This window comes from Callithrix jacchus, chromosome X, assembly GCF_049354715.1.
Source record: "Callithrix jacchus isolate 240 chromosome X, calJac240_pri, whole genome shotgun sequence".
Taxonomy (NCBI): Eukaryota; Metazoa; Chordata; class Mammalia; order Primates; family Cebidae; genus Callithrix; species Callithrix jacchus.
This window is the reverse complement of record NC_133524.1, coordinates 96,132,738-96,148,411: the sequence shown is the minus strand read 5'-3', so window position 1 is coordinate 96,148,411 and position 15,674 is coordinate 96,132,738. Positions and strand designations below refer to the sequence as shown.

At 35.2% G+C, this 15,674-nt stretch overlaps 1 pseudogene; it reads left to right on the top strand.

Moving 5' to 3' along the window:
• Window positions 1-14,067, top strand: part of LOC100399422 (N-acetyllactosaminide beta-1,3-N-acetylglucosaminyltransferase 2-like) — a 114,936-nt pseudogene extending 100,869 nt beyond the window's left edge.
• The last annotated feature ends 1,607 nt before the right edge of the window (window positions 14,068-15,674 follow it).

Sequence of the window (15,674 nt, the reverse complement as noted above, 5' to 3'; positions counted from 1 at the left end):
AGCAAAGCACACTGCCATGTGTGTACCTACGCAACTGTCTTGCATGCTCTGCTCATGTACCCCAAAACCTATAATCCAATAAAAAATTAAAAAAAAAAAAAAAAAAAAATAGTGTTATTTTAGTACACATTGAGCTAGTAACAAGACGGTAGTGTGTTGTGTTGAAACTGGGATTGCTACATAAAAAATTTGATGGTCAGAAGGCTGTGTATCTAGGAATTATTCCGTTCATTGTATTGTCCCCTCCCCACCCACCCTGAGTTCCTTCATTTAAGGACTATTCTTTCAAGGTCAAGAAGATCACCAAAACATGACAGTTTCTTACTTGGCCACAGATGGTGCAGCTGAAAGACCTCAGAGGTGTGATTGTGTGGTCCTTTCTCTATGGAAAGCAGTCCTTAATATAATTTTCAAAAGGTACCTTATTTTCCTTCCTAGTTAATTGGCCCATGAATACCATGGAGTTTTACTTATCAAAGAATGTGTTGCTTAGTTTTCAAACAAAGCCTGTATATTGAAATTTTTAAAAATTAAGTTTATCTTTTTGAACAAGCAAGACCTCTCTGTTTAACAGATGGCTCTGCAGTTGTAAGAAAATTATTCACAGCCCAAAAGCAGCACAAACAATCATTTAAAAACATTGTTTGTTCTCAATTTACATAGTTTTAAAAGGGAAAGTGATTCTATGCTGTCACCTTCTTATTGTGCCTTTGAGAAGACAATGCATTTCTGAACTTGACAAAAGGCAAACCTCTCAATTTCATCTGAGGCTCAAATTAGATGGGATTTCAAATGCTTTCAATGGTAATATAGTTTAACACACAAGATGGATGGTTTTTTTTCTTTTATGAAAAGGGTAAAACTCTGTTTCTTTATTTTCTCTTAATTCTAATGCCATCTGACAGTCTTACTTTTCCTCATGTATGTAGAACCTCACATTTCTACACCCAGCTACCTATCTTGAGCAGTAAACCCTAAGGCTTGCTGTGACTTAGAAGTGCATTTTCTTAGATTTCTTATAGCTTTGTGACCTTCTTGATTTCTTGAAGTGACTCCTGTTTTAGGAATTTCCAGTTGCCAAGAAATAGAATTTTTCTGCAGGTGAAGCAGACTGGCTAATATGGGAATAGATAAAATTTACTTTGTCCAAATCAAATGTTCTGCATTAAAAATGTTTCATTTTTCAAAGGCCATGCTTGTTGTCACTTTGATGAGTTTGTAGAGTCAAAACCATAACCCCATTATATAGAATATTGATATTATGTCAAGTAGAGTGATGAATTTATAGTACTGGAATGGATCTTGAAAAGAAATTTTGTCAAAAACATTGCCTTAAACCAAGACATGCTCACATGATCTCAGAATATGAAGGGAATCCAGAATATTTTTCCCTAAAGTTTTCTAAGATTCTAAACTCTCAAAGGTTTTTCTTATTTTCTTAAAAGACAAGAAAGTCCTACTATTTATCAACTTAGAATCTTACTTCCATCTGACATCATTTTATTTTTGAAGGAGGTATCCCAACAAGTTTAGCAAAAAGTTATCAAAAATTATTTTTAGACTTTTGAAAGAGAAAATATCAACACCTGGTAGGAATCTATTTTCTTTGTAGCTGAATGATATCCTTGATGTGTTTGAACTTATGCTTTATATTAAGTGTGGACAAATAGCCCTGCTGATACATCTTTAATAAAGCTGATGCCAAGTGTTTGCCCCCTCACAGTGCAATTAGCCCTATTTTGTTCCCTGGCCATAGACTATACCTGTAGTCTCAGCCAACTCTGTTAAAAGTATGCGTTATAATTTTTAGGGGGAAGCTGCGAGGCAATGTAGATGGATCAGGGCACTGTCTCTCCTTTCCTTGAAGTAACATCTGCTTTACTGATAGAATCAGTTGTATTATTTTCTTATAAAGGAGAGCTTGTGAAACTAATGCATTGGAAGAAGTCTACTGTAATATAAGGGGTCTTCAAAAACTTCACAGAAAATGCATATTATAAGAAAAATTTATGCTTGGATTTTAAAATATTTTTGCACCAAAATTAACTTGTACTAGCTAGTTATATTTTTGAGTAGTATCTAGTTTGAGGCATTAAAAAGGATAACACAGGCCGGGTGCGGTGGCTCAAGCCTGTAATCCCAGCACTTTGGGAGGCCGAGGTGGGTGGATCACGAGGTCAAGAGATTGAAACCATCCTGGTCAATATGGTGAACCCCGTCTCTACTCAAAATAAAAAAAATTAGCTGGGCATGGTGGCATGCGCCTGTAATCCCAGCTACTTGGGTGGCTGAGGCAGGAGAATTGCCTGAACCCAGGAGGCGGAGGTTGTGGTGAGCCGAGATCGCACCATTGCACTCCAGCCTGGGTAACAAGAGCGAAACTCAGTCTCAAAAAAAAAAAAAAAAAAAAAAGGATAACACAGTTTGAAAAGAGACCCTATTAGAGTAACATGAATTCTACTAAAATTGAAGCAAGAACAAACATGAAATTTATGGTGAAATTTGGGTGGAAGAATGGTAAAATTATTGATGCTTTATGAAACATTTTTGGAGACAATCCCCTAAATAAATCAGCAGTTTACAAATAGTTAACTTATATTACGAAGGGACAACATAATGTTGAAAATGAAGCCTGCAGCAGCAGACCATCCACATAAATTTGCCAAGTAACTTCACAAATTTTGTGAGAAAAATACTAATCTTGCTCATGCCCTAATTTAAGATCAACAATTAATAGCAGAAACAATAGCCAATACCACAGATATCTCATATGATTCAGTTCACACAGTTCTGACTGAAACATTAATGTTGAGCAAACCTTCCACTTGGTAGATGCCAAAACTGTTGCACCTAGCATAGCTGAGCAGAACAGCAGAGATTTAAATAGAAATTTTAAACAAATAAGATCAAGATCCTGAAGCATTTCTTCAAGGAATTGTAACAGGAGATGAAACATGGGTTTGCCAGTATGATCCTGACAATGAAGCTCAATTAAAGCAATGGCTACCAAGAAGTGGACGTGATTGACTCAAATCAAAAGTGCACTGTAAAGAGAAAAGGTTATAGCAACAATTTTTCGGCAATCTTCAAGGCATTTTGCTTGTTGACTTTGTGGCAGGTCAAATAACAATAACATCTGCTAATTATGAGGTGTTTCGAGAAAGTTATTCAAAGCTTTAGCAGAAAAATTCCCAGGAAAGCTTCACCAGAGGGTCATTCTCTGCCAGGACAATGCTCCTGCTCATTTCTCTCATCCAACTATGATAATTTTGGTAGAGTTTTGATGGGAAGTCATTAAGCATCTACCTTAACGTCATAATTTGTCTTCTTCTGACTTAATTTGTTTCATAATATTAAAAAGTCTGTAAGAGGCACCCATATTTCTTCAGTTAATAATGTAAAAAAGATCACATTAATATGGTTAAATTCCCATGACCCTCAGCTTTTAGAGATGAACTAAATGGCTGGTGTTACCACTTACAAAATTATCTTGAACTTGATGAAGTTTATGTTGAAAAATGTTTATAGTTTCTACTTTTATCTTTTAATTCCCCTTTTCCATGAACTTTTTGAAATTCCCATATCTAAATATTTATTTGGTATGTGTCTCTTATATCTACACAATATTTCAAAATCATAGGCACCTAAAAGCCTCCTTTCTTAGTTATCATATAGGGTAAATGAAGTCACTTCCCACTCACTGATGTTCTCAAAACATCTCTAAAGATAAGCACTCATGCTAATTATCATGATGACTTTGCAATTGCTATTTGTGTCAGCAGTGTACCTAAGATAGCTGTGCTCAGCAAAAGAAAGGCATATATTCCTGCCAAATGAATACCAGGCATGGTGTTTTACATCTCCCCAATACTGTACTTTGTGAGAAGAGTTACTGTGGCTATCAATCACTAGCAGGAGCTATCAGGTCAGATTGATTCTTATAGTCAAAACTACCATACCAATTGCAGACTTGTAAACATTGTACTGTTTTCCAAAGTGTCTGCAATTTAGATATTTCTACACCTCTGTTCCCAGTCTAAGATGCTATAGTAACCTATTGATTTTTCTAGAAGCTGTGTTCCTTTGCTAGAGTATTACCTGAGCTTTCTTTAATTGATGCATTGGTTGTCAATCATAAATAGCTCCACAGGTAGATTAATTGTGTCATGTATAATCATGCAATAACTTGAAGCCTACATAATTTCCTTTTGACATCATTAAGGAGTAAGAAATTCCCTATCCTTATATCTGCTTTCCTCATTCATTTTAGTTTAAAAATTGACAGGTAACATTGATATAATAGCAAGAAATCAAAGCACAATTTTTAGGGCCTAGATTCTTGTCCTTTTTTTATTGCTGTCTAGTTGAATGACCTACAGTGGGAGAGCCATATAAATTCTCAGAGCCTCAGTTTCTTCTTCTGTCAAATAGCACAGTCATGAATAAAATAGCAATGCATCATGTTAAATAAAGGGCAACATTGTTAACATTGCTTTGAAAACTCTCTGCATTTGTCCTTTTTTTAAAGAAAAATCAATAATTTCTGTTTATTTTCCCTTATATTTCCTTTTCCCCTATTATGAAAGAAATGCTAAGATAATGTCTTGAATTTTCTTAATTCTTCTTTCCAAAGAAGTTATAATTACATAAATTTTGTATTTCGAAGAGAGTTTGTTATTATGCTTAGACTTGAAACATGGATATTTGCTAAACACTAAAGAACTACTCCTATCTTATCACATAGATCTTTTAAAATAAAGCTGTGGAAGAGGCTATATTCTGGCCCTGACACTGGAATGAAATACAATTTTCTGAAATGTAGAAGCATTTTTCTTTTGCTGTTTCTATTTCACTTAGGCTGGTAAATGCCTAAGGGACACAGCAGATTTTGGACCCTGCTTATGTTCCACTGGTTTTCTTCGTCCATGTCCTCTGATGGAAAAGTCTCAGGAAGCATCAGCAGTAGGAGGCTTTATCAATGTAAACAGATGTGTGATTCTCTTCGATTTGGTGGAGTTGGGTCTCCAACACATTTAAACTCTATGCTTAGTTGATACAGTGAGTCTCTCAAATTACCTAATTGATGTCAACCACATTCTACTCAGGAGGTTAAAGAAGTGAGGAATCTGTTAGGAATGAGGCAAATGCAAGGAATTATTAGATGGAAGAGTCTTCATTCCCTTGTTCATTTTCCAGATTTGTGGGGCTTAAAATAGTCCACCTTGTAACATGTGACATAAGCAAAGAAGAGTAAGGTTTATTTCAGATAAAAGGGAGATTTATTGAAATAATACAATAGACAGTTTCATGAACATCCATCCCTCTAGCTTATCAGACCAGAAATAGCAGATAAATCTTTGGTTCTTCCTTTTTAAAAAACAGATTTAATGAAGTATAGTTGATATACAAAAAAACTGCATGTGTCTAATGTGTATAATTTCATAAGTTTAGACATATGCATACACCAATGATACCATCACCACAATCAAAGTAATACACATATCCATCCCCTCCAAAAGTTCTCTAATGTCCTTTGTGTGTATGAGTGTAGTAAGAACACTAAATGTGCAATCTCCACTCAACAAAATTAAAACAATGCTCTATTGTTTACCAAAGGTCCTGGGTTGTACAGCAGGTCTCTAGAACTTACTCATTCAGTATAACAGAAACTTTATGCTTATTGAGCAAAATCTGATTTTGTCTTCTCCACAAGCTCCTGACATCCACCATTCTACTCTCTGCTTTTATGAGTTTTAATATTTTAGATATCTCTTATGAGTGGAACCATATGCCCTTTTTTGACTGGCTTATTTCTTTTAGCATAATCTCCTCCAGATTCATCTACATTATCGCAAAGGGCAGAACTTCCTTCTTTTATAAGCCTGAATAATATTCCATTGTGTGTCTTTACCATATTTTCTTTATTCACTTATTTGTTAATGAATATTAAGATTCTTTCCATATCTTGGCTATTATGAATAATGATACAATGAACACAGGAGTGCAAATATTTCTGAGAGCTCCCTTCCAGTTCTTTTGAATATGTACTCAGAAATGGGATTGTTGATTCATGTAATTATTCTATTTTTAATATTTTGAGGAACATCCATACTGTTTTGTATACTGGCAGCAGCATTTTACTTTCCCACCAACAGTGTAAAATAAAAAATTCAAATATCTCCACATTTTCACCTATACCACTCTCTCTCTCTCTCTCTGTGTTTTTCTAGATAATGGGATATTGGTTATACTAACGTGTGAGGTTATTGCCACACAATTCATCCATTTAAAATGTACAATACAGTGGTTTTTAATATTTTCACGGAGTTCTGTAACCGTTATCACAATCAATTTTTATCACGCTTCTAAAAAACTCCCCATCCTCATTAGCAGTCACTCACCATCTTCCCACAATCTCCCCACCCAGCCCCAGGCAAAAATTAATATGCTTTCTGTCAGTAGGTTTGTCTATTCTAGCTTGTCTTGTTCTTCATCTTAGAGGAAAACCTTTCAGTTTTTTTTTTAAACATTTAGTATGATGCTAGCCGTAGGCTTGACCTTTATTATGTTGAGGTGCCTATACCTATTAATAGGTTCTAGAGCATTTTTATTATCAAAGGGTGTTGAATTTTTTCAAATACTCTTCTGCAAATATTGAGAGGGTAATGTGCTTTTTATTCATTCTGTTAATGTGGTGTTTCACATTTATTAATTTGCAAATTTTAAGCTATCCTTACTTCTCAGGGATAAATCCCACTTGATCATAGTATATAATCATTTAAATGTGCTATTACTTTTAGTTTGCAAGTGTTTTATGGACGATTTTGACACCTATGTTCATCAGAGTTATTGATCTGTAATTTTCTTTTCCTTTTTTGTCTTTGTGTGGTTTCGGCACCATGGTGGTGCTGGCCTTACAAAATGAGTTTGGAAGTGTTCCTTCATATCCTATATTTAATCCATCAGCAAATAGCACTGATTTAAATTTTTCCACTTCTCACCATATCCAGTGCTGTAACTCTAATCTAAGCTATGACAATTTCTCATTTGTGTTATTGTCATAGTATCTAACTTATGTATCTGCTTTCATTCTTGACCCACAGTCTATTTTCAACACAATATGAATTGTAATTCTTTAAAAAGTTAAGTTACTTTGCATTACTCCTTTGATAACATTCTCCAATGGCTCTGTATTTCACTTAGGGTTTTTTAAGAAAGTCATATCAATAAGTACAAGGTCCTACACAATCTTTACGATCCTTACGTTATGTCTAATTGAATTGCCTACTATTTGTTCTCTTTACTTTATTTCATGTTATTTCACTCCACCCACATTTTCATCCTTGACATTCCTTGACTATTCTAGGCATATTCCTACATTAAGGACTTTGTACTGGCTGTTGCATCTGTCTGAAAGCCCTCTCCATCTCCACCACCAACTCCATCCCAACCCATATCTACAGGGCCAACTTCTTCACCTCCTTGAAGCCCTTATTTAAATGTCATCTAACTCACCAACCCATCTACCTGACTCTTAACCCACACTGCCAGTTTCTTTTACATTTAATTTTTCTTCTTTTTCCTTAGCACGTATTAACTTCTGCCACCTGTGTAATTTATGTATGATGCTTATTGTTTTCTGTCTCTCTCCACCACTAGAAAGTAATCTTCATAGGAGTAAGGACTTTTGTTTTATTCACCAACATAAAACTGATGCTTAGAACAATGTTTGCTATATAGTAGGCATTCAAGAAACATTTATTAAATGAATGAAAAAAGTGAATATATGAATGGAAGTGTAGAAAATTGAAAGAATAAAAAATATAATAGAGCAGGGTTAGGTGGGGACTGACCCAGGTACATGGGAAACTAAAGGAATTCTTTATCTCAATTGTATTATTTTGCATACTATGATCTTTTCCACCCAACCTTATTGTGTACATTTGTTCCATCATCCATACAGTGATGTTTTATGGTTGTAAGCAAACAAATCTTGTTCTGGTTTTGTTAAAGCTCATTCCTAAGTATTTAATTGTTCTGATGCTATCACATGTATAATTGTTTTAAATTTCATTTTCAGATTGCTCATTGTTACTGCATAGGTATAAATTTGAATTTTTTTGGCAACAAATTAAAATACATTTTATTGTCAGCAAATATTTTGAAAGGAAAATTGAAAACATTGCTATAGAGTTGAAGAAACAATTATTAAAATAAAATGTAGGAGTTTGTTTTACAATTCAATGAAAGTACTGTTATTCCCAACATATTTTTATATATTATTTGCTAGATTGTGTTTCTTTTTTTTTTATACTTTAAGTTTTGGGGTACATGTGCAGAATATGCAGGTTTGTTACATAGGTATACATGTGCCATGGTGGTTTGCTTCATCCATCCCCCTGTCATCTACATTAGGTATTTCTACTAATCTTAGCCCTCCCCAATCCCTTTACCCCCTCCTATCCCTCCCCTAGCCCCTTGACCCCCCGACAGGCCCCGGAACTTAAAGAAAATGCGGTGTTTTGTTTTCTGTTCTTGTGTCAGTTTTCTGAGAATGATGGTTTCCAGCTTCCTCCATATCCCTACAAAGGACATGAACTCATCCTTTTTTACAGCTGCACAGTATTCCATTGTGTATATGTGCCACATTTTCTTTATCCAGTCTATCATTGATGGCCATTTGGGTTGGTTCCAAGTCTTTATTATTGTAAACAGTGCTGCAATGAACATATGTGTGCATGTGTCTTTATAATTTAATGTTTTATATTACTTTGGGTATATACCCAGTAATGGGATTGCTTTGTCAAATGATATTTCTGTTTCTAGATTTTGAGGAATCACCACACTGTCTTCCACAATGGATGAACTAATTTACACTCCACCAACATTGTAAAGGTGTTCTTCCTATTTCTCCACATCATCTCCAGCATATGTTGTCTCCTGATTTTTTAATGATCGCCATTCTAACTGGCATGAGATGGTATCTCAGTGTGGTTTTGATTTGCATTTCTCTAATGAACAGTGATGATGAGCTGTTTTTCATATACTTTTTGGTTGCATAAATGTCTTCTTTTGAAAAGAGTCTGTTCCTATCCTTTGCCCACTTTTTGACGGGGTTGTTTTTTTCTTGTTAATTTGTTTAAGTTATTTGTAGATTCTGGTTATTAGCCCTTTGTCAGAGGATAGCTTGCAAATTTTTTTCCCCAATCTGTTGGTTGCTGGTTCACTCTAATGAGTTTCTTTTGCTGTGAAGAAGTTCTTAAGTTTAATTAGATCCCATTTGTCTATTTTGGCTTTTGTTGCCATTGTTTTGTATGTTTTAGTGTGAAGTCCTTGCCTATGCCTACATCCTGAATGGTATTGCCTAGGTTTTCCTGTAGGGTTTTTATGGTGTTAGGTCTTACATTTAAATCTTTAATACATATGGAGTTAGTTTTTGTATAAGGTGTGATAATTGATCCAGTTTCAGATTTCTGCATATGGTTAGCCAGTTTTCCCAACAGCTTTATTAAACAGGGAATCCTTTCCCCATTCCTTGTTTTTGGCAGGTTTGTCAAAGATCTGATGGATGTAGATGTGTGGCATTACCTCTGAGTCCTCTGTTCTGTTCCATTGGTCTATATCTCTGTTTTGGTACCAGTACCATGCTGTTTTCATTACTGTATCTTTGTAGTATAGTTGAATTCAGGTAATGTGATGCTTCGATCTTTGTTCTTTTTGCTTAGGATTGCCTTTGTTATGCAGGCTCTCTTTTGGTCCCATAGGTATTTTAAGTTGTTTTTTTTTTCCAATTCTGTAAAGAAAGTCAATGTTAGCTTGATGAGGATAACATTGAATCTATAAGTTACTTTTTCATCTTGTATACGAAATCTTTGCGGAACTTGCTTATTAGCTTATGTTTTTAAAATGTATTTCTTAGGATTTTCCATATGTAAGGTTATGCCATTTGTAAATAGAGATAGTTTTATTTCTTTTCCAATTTGGATACTTTTAATTTCATTTTATTATGTAATTGCTTGGCTATAACCTTCAGTACAATGTTGTGTAGCAGTAGTAAAAGTGGACATTCTTGTCTTGTTCTTTTTTTTCTCTTTGAAATGACAAATAAAATTGTACATATTCATTATGTACAAATGACGTTTTGAGGAATATATACATAATTAACATGTAGTTAATTAATGTACATATTATGTCATTAGTTATTTTTGTGATGAGAACACTTAACATTAACTCTCTTGGAAAATGCCAAGGGAGTTAATGTTAAGTGTTCTCATCACAAAAATAACTTGTGACATGGTATGTACATTGGAAAATGCCAAGACAGTTATATTGTATTAACTATTGTTATCATGTAGCACAATTAAGCTCTTGAATTTATTCCTCCTATCTAAATACAATTTTTAATCCTTTGACCATGATCATCTCATCTTCCTCCCCTAACTCCTCCTGTCTGGTAACTACCATTCTATTCTTGAATTCTATAAAATCCATTCTTTTATTTTTCCACATATGAATGAGATCATGTAATATTTGTCTTTCTCTACCTGGCTTATTACAGTTAACTTAATATCTTTCAGGTTCATCTATGTTGTTGCAAATGGCAGGGTTTCCTTCCTGTCTTTATGGCTGAATAGTATTCCATTGTATACATATACTACATTTCTGTTATTCATTCATCCATTGATGACCTTATCTTATACTTTATCTCAATGCAAAAGCTTCCAGTCTTTAATCATTAAGTATGTTAGCTATGGGACTTTCATAGATTCCTTGTATCAGGTTCTGGATGTCCTCTTCTCTTCCCAGGGCATTGTTTTCTTTTTTCCATATAAAGGCATTGGATTTTGTCAAATGCTTTTTTTGCATCAAGTGAGATGATCACATGGTTTTGCCTTTTATTTTATTAATATGGTGCACATTCTGGTTTGAAAGACAGTATCTCCTCCAAAATTCATGTTGAAACTTTATTCCTAATGCAGCAATATTAAAAAATATGGCTTATGGGAGATGATTAAGTCATGAGGACTCCACCCTCATGAACGAGATTAGCAGACTTATGAAAAGGCTCAAGGTTGAAGGTAGCACTCTCTTGCCCTCAGTCCCTTCTTTCTCTTCTGCCATGAGAGGATACAGCATTCATTTCCTCTGAAAGATGCAGCAGCAAGGCACCATCTTGGAACCAGACAGCAGTCCTCATCAAACACCAAATGCTAGCACCTTGATTTTATACCTTGTAGCTTTCAGAACTGTGAAAAAATATTTTGTTGTTGTTTTTTATAAATTATCCAGTCTGTGGTATTTTGTTATAGCAGCACAGACTGAAACAGTATGTTATATTGATTGGTTTCAAATGTTATATCAACTTTGAATTCCTGGGATAAATTTCACTGGGTTATATTGTATAATCTTGTATAATTATTTTTGTATGTTGTTGGATTTGGTTTGCTAACATTTTGTCAAGGATTTTTGCATCTATATTCATAAGGAATATTAGTCTCCAGTTTGTGTATATGTAATATTTGTCTGGAATTGGTATCTGGGTAATACCGGCCTAATGAAGTGAATTGAAAAGTGTTTCCTCCTATTCTACTTTTTGGAGAAGTTTGAGAAGCAATAGTGTTAATGCTTTACATGTGTGGAAAAATTACAAGTGAAATATTGGCATGGAAAATTTTTTTTGGTAGTTGTTTGATTACTAATTTGATTGCTTTATTTGTTGTGTGCCTATTTCGGTTTTTAAAAAATATCTTCTTGAGTTTGTTTTCAATGTTTGTGTCTTTCTGGAAAATGTGTCCATTTCACATAAATTATCTAATTTATTGATTTATCGGCACACAATTGCTCATTGTATTACTTCATAACACTTTTTATTTCTTTTTCTTTTCTTTCTTTCTGCCTTTTATTTTTTTTTGAGGCAGAGTCTTGCTCTTTTGCCCAGGCTGGAGTGCAGTATCACAATCTCAGCTCACTACAACTTCTGCCTCTGGTTCAAGCAATTCTTGAGCCTCAGCCTGTCAAGTAGCTGGGATTACAGGCCTGTGCCACCACGCTCAGCTAATTTTTGTTGTATTTTTAGTAGAGACAGGGTTTCGCTATGTTGACCAGGCTAGTCTCCATCTCCTGACCTCAAGTGATGCACCTGCCTCGGCCTCCCAAAATGCTGGGATTACAGACATGAGCACTGCGCCCAGCCAATGCTTTTAATTTCATAATGTTGGTAGTCATATCCCATCTTTTATTTCTTTCTAGTAATTTGAATCTTCTCTCTCTTTTCTTGGTCAGTGTAGCTAAACATTTGTAAATTTTGTTCAACTTTTCAAAAATGAAACCTTTATTTTCATTGATTTTATCTATTTTTAGTCTATTTTTTTCCACTCTAATGTTCATTATTTTCTTCCTTGTGCTTGCTTTGAATTTATTTTTTTTTCTAGGCTTTTAGGATGGAAGATAAGGCTGAGATCTTTCTTGGGGGAATTTTATGTTTCCTGGAATAAAATCATCAGTTCTAAGAATTATTGTTGTTGTAGATTCTCAAAGATGATGATAAGATAATAACAGTGTGTCTGTCTATTCCGATTACCAACATACCTAGTAGGGTTGTTAATCAGTACTTTATTTAAAAAAGTGAAAAAAAATAAATGGGGACCCAGCGAGGTGCCCCAGTGTGGCAGTGGCACCGGCGCCAGGAGCTGGAGACCAAGCATAGACTGAGACACATTGGTTGCAGTTGCCAGTGCTGGAGACCAGGTGAGGTGAACTAGAGCTGTCCTGCCCATAGAAGGTGAGCTGTAGCCTTCCTAGGGCTGAGCAGCGAAGAGCTGCATGGGAAAAGTAGGTATGCAACGATTTCTCACACCCTCATGACCTGCCCCACAGAGCTGGAACTATTCTTGGACAAGATATGAGAAATAAGTGTTTGACACTGAAGAATAAAGTTGTTTGGGTAAACTGATGATGGCAAATATCTTCATTTATTTGATTGTGAAAGTCTCCAAAAGCAGTAGCCAAAATAATAATAATAAATGTAAGGGGCTTAGTAGTAATACCCAAAGACAAGTTTTGGAAGATTGCTACCCCTCCCGAGGCATACTGGACCAGAGAACAAGAAAAGCTGAACAAGTGGTACAGTCCCATCCTGAGTATGTTGGCCAACCAGATGGGGAAGTGTATGGGTTTTCCAAATTATTGTGAACCTGACTTGAGGGTCATGTCAGTGGTTACAGATTCTAACAATTTCCTGGACAGATTTGAACACTTTCTGATGTATTTGAGATGCTGCAATGATTCACTGCTTATAGACCAGTCAGATAGGTGTGCAAATTGCTGATGATTAAGTACCTCACTCTGCGTTTTATCAGAAGGCAAGCAATTCTGGATTCCTGGGTCAGAGAAAGCAACTTGGGAAACCAAACAGTGGTGTAGGTTGTCTTGCTGGGCCAGACACCCAGAGGTCAACCACCTGGACTTTTCTGATATGCTGAAATTTGCGAGTGAGAAGCACCAATACATTCTTATGCAGAGCTATACATTTTCTTCAACTTGTCTCTGAAAAAAGTATTGTTTCTCACTGGGTAAGTACTTCCTGCCCAGTTTGTTTTCAAGGGCAAAAATGATATTTTTGTGAACACCCATCACATCCTGAATTAGTTGAATAGCTTATCCAAGAAAAAAAGCCAAAGATCTGTTTATAGGTAATGTGATCCACAATGCTGGACCTTATGGGGATAAGAAGCTGAAATACTACATTATAGAAGCTGTTTACTCTGTCCTCTACTCACCCTATGCAAGTGGGAGGGTGGAATCCTCTAGTCCAGCCACCCGGCTTTGAGGCTGTACCATATCAGTGACTGGGTCAATCTCTACCCTATTGATAATTTTTATACTGGAATGTGCCTTCAAAAACTTAACCTTGTTCCAAAGAAACACAAAGGCTTCAGGACATCTGATATCAAGGAGACAAATAAGAATAATGTTTGTTCCTACATAGATCTGACATTAGTACATAGAAAACCTAAAGAGATGATTGATATTTAGCCTCAGTTGCAAAATGCTTATTTAAAATGCTAAAATTTATCCAAACTAAATTTTGCATAGAAAGGTACCATTTTGAGTAGTTCCCATGTTGTGTTCTCACATTACACTATTTTTAAATTAAATTTTATTTTAAGTTCTGAGACACATGTGCATGAAGTGCAGGTTTGTTAGGTAGGTAAATGTTTGCCAAGGTGGTTTGCTGCACCTATCAACCCATCACCTAGGTATTAAGCTTAACATGTATTAGCTATTTTTCCTGATGCTCTTCCTTCCCATCCCCACCACAAGCCCCAGTGTGTATTGTTTCCCTCCTTGTGTCCATGTTTTCTCATTGTTTAGCTCCCACTTATAAGTGAGAACATGAGGTGTTTAGTTTTCTCTTCCTGCATTAGATTGCAGAGAATAATGGTTTCGAGCTCCACCAATGTTTCTGCAAAGAGTATGATCTCATTCTTTTTTATAGCTGCATAGTATTCCATGGGTATATGTACCACATTTTCTTTAACCAGTTTATCATTGATGGGCATTTGGGTTAATTCCATGTCTTTACTATTGTGAATAGTGCTGAAATGAACATATGTGTGCATATATCTTTATAATAGAATGAATTGTATTCCTTTCAGTTTATACCCAATAATGGGATTGCTGGGTCAAATGATAGTTCTGCCTCTAGGTCTTTGAGAAATTGCCACACTATCTTCCACAATGGTAGAAATAATTTACTTTCCTACCATAGTGTAAAAGCGTTCCTCTTTCTACTCAGCCTCATGAGCATCTGTTGTTTCTTGACTTTTTAATAATCACCATTCTGACTGGCATGAGATGGGTATCTCGTTGTGCTTTTCTCTAATGATCAGTGATGAGAAGGTTTTCTCATGTTTGTTGGTCTCATGAATGTCTTCTCTTGAGAAGTGTAGGTTCATGTCTTTTGCCCACTTTTTTTTCTTGTAAATTTGTTTAAATTTTTTGCAGATTCTGGATATTAGCCATTTGTCATGTGGATATATGACAAAAATTTTCACCCATTCTGTAGGTTGTCTCTGTTGATAGGTTCTTTTGCTGTGGAGAAGTTCTTTAGTTTTTTTAGATCCCATTTATCAATATTAGCTTTTGTTGCAATTGCTTTTGATGTTTTAATCATGAAATTTTTGCCCTTGCCAATATCCTGAATGATATTGCCTAAATTTTCTTGTAGGGTTTTTATAATTTGTGGTGTTATATTTAAGTGTTTAATCTATCTTGAGTTAATTTTTGTATAAGGTGTAAGGAAGGGGTCCAGTTTTAATTTTCTGCATATGGCTAGACAGTTGTCCCAACACCATTTATTAATGATGGGAACTCTTTCTTCATTGTTTGTTTTTGTCAGCTTTGTCAAAATCAGATGATTGTAGATGTGGAGTCTTGTTTCTGAGATCTCTATTCCATTCCTTTGGTCTATGTGTCTGTATTTGTATCAATAACATGCTGTTTTGGTTACTGTAAACTTGTAATATAGTTTCAAGTCAGGTAGTGTGATGCCTCCAGCTTTGTTCTTTTTGCTTAGGACTGTCTTGACTCTATGAAATATTTTCTGGTTCCATATGAATTTTAAAGTAGTTTTTCTAAATCTGTGAAGAATGTCAATGATCATTTAATGGGAA